We start from the raw sequence: 2,500 nt of genomic DNA, 5'->3' as shown, positions 1-2,500 counted from the left end.
GTCGTCATGCTTAGTGTATCAAATGGCACAATATTATTTTTTTACAGTATTTCATTATCTTACCTTTGTTATTTTTAGTTGGATATGTGTTTGTATCTCCGAATGTTTGTAAGTCGAATGTTTGTAATTCGAATGTTTGTAAGACGAATGTTTGTAAGTCGAATGTTTGTAAGTTGTAGCCCTTCTGTAATCTCAAGACGGATTACTGGAGACCCTGCCGTTAACATTGATTAAATGCAATTAGAAAATGTGAATGTTTTATTACTAAAGTGACAAATTGGAGGTAAGCATTACATTTTACATTATAAATTTTCACACTATGCAACAGCGAGAATATGCCGCTATATAACAAATCTTAGATTTACAGTTTTATTTTGATTCAAATTTCAATTGTAAATCAAATTTTAGATTATACCAGAGCAATCAGATTACATTCTGCGTAAGGGTTCATACTCTCGTATCGATTTTTCATAAAACTTTTATAATTTTCATAATAGTAATTATATTATTATTATCATTAATAATAATAATAATAATAATAATAATAATAATAATAATAATAATAATAATAATAATAATAATAATAATAATAATAATAAGACACAAAATGTACTCCATTCAAACGACGTATTTCGAAAGATAAATGTAATTTCCATAGCAAATTATATCGAAAACTGATGATAAAAGAGAAAGAAATAAAAGACAGAAAAGTGAAAAAAAATATTCACTCATTTGTTTACCGTTAACATCAATTAAAAAAAAAATCAGTAATTGACTGACATTTCCAATTACGTCACTATTGCTCTTCATTTACCAGTCTGTTTCATAATCAATTATTTGAAGTTTGTGATTTCAGAAAAGAAAAAATAATAGATAAAGCAATAGTTACTAACTTACAAGACATTTCATCATTTTACAAAGATACATTACAAATATCTGCATTAGAAATAAGATGCAGAGCCGAAAATTATAATTATATAAATTGTTAAAATTTTCACACACACACAGATATATATATATATATGTATATATATATATATATATATATATATATATATATATATATATATATATATATATATATATATATATATATATATATATATATATATATATATATGTGTGTGTGTGTGTGTGTGTGTATAAACAGGTATATTCATGTACAAATATATGAATACATACATAGATATCTATGCATATTATGAAATATATATATATATATATATATATATATATATATATATATATATACTGTATATATATATATATATATATATATATATATATATATATATATATATATATATATATATATATATATAGAGAGAGAGAGAGAGAGAGAGAGAGAGAGAGAGAGAGAGAGAGAGAGAGAGAGAGAGAGAGAGAGAGAGAGAGAGAGAGAGTCTGATTATGTTCTTTAGCTGTGCGAACTTCTTGTCATGTTGGAAACTTGTTCACAAAATTACCTCGTAATTGTCTACCAAGATGCATTGCCGAGAGAGAGAGAGAGAGAGAGAGAGAGAGAGAGAGAGAGAGAGAGAGAGAGAGAGAGAGATCTTAAAATTCAAGTATAATTTTTCATCTCAATATTTCATGGTTAGAATAAATTTTCTTCCACATAAAAGAAAAGAAATTATTTTATCTCGATTTGATGAATAGAAATTCACCAAAGTAAAATTTTCTTTTCATGAAGGAAAAGAAAACTATACATACAGGAAAGTTTATATCGAATGAGTAAAATATGAGAAATAAAGACTTTGTATAGGTTAATCTTTTTTTCTCTTAGTTTCTCTTATATCAAATAATTAATTACTTCCGTTCTTATTCCTAAATTTTTCTTTTAATATTCTTATTCTCAATCGACAGAATAATTTCCATATCAATCCTCAGTTCTCTGGAAACATGGTGGTGATTCGTAAGAAATATGAATATATATATTTTCGTATCGTCATGCTATAATATCTGTATTTGAATAAAGCCAATTGAAACACCACCTCTGTTCTGTACAGCTTTATAAACTATAAATATCACATGCACGCTGAAAGGGTGACACAACAAAGCCTCTTGCGTAAATAAAACTCTGACATAAAACACTGAATAATCCCCTTTTGTTATAAAGTTATCAATAAATCTTTTTTTGGTATACATTCTTAAAACTCTATTGTGACAGGATCGGAGGAAGGGCTAATGCAAAAGGCAGCCCCCAAGCAAAGAATTTTATTTACGTACAACACAGATATTTATACGATCCAAATGGGTCAGATAAAAGTGACTATTGCATGATTATAATCAACAGTTTTTGTTGATAAGATTGACATCGTTATAAAAATAGATAACATAACAATGAAATGATAATGGAGTTGAAATTAGCTTCTTATATTCAATGATTTTTTTTAAAAGGATTCCAATAATGAAAAATAAACCTGAACATTGATAAGGCATCCTTCTGCCTCTTTATGTGCATTGCTTACTGCGACGTGCATTGTGGAGTAATATGCAT

This window comes from Palaemon carinicauda, chromosome 10 (genome assembly GCF_036898095.1).
Source record: "Palaemon carinicauda isolate YSFRI2023 chromosome 10, ASM3689809v2, whole genome shotgun sequence".
Lineage (NCBI taxonomy): Eukaryota > Metazoa > Arthropoda > Malacostraca > Decapoda > Palaemonidae > Palaemon > Palaemon carinicauda.
The sequence above is the reverse complement of the archived record's forward strand: the minus strand, read 5'-3'. Positions refer to the sequence as shown.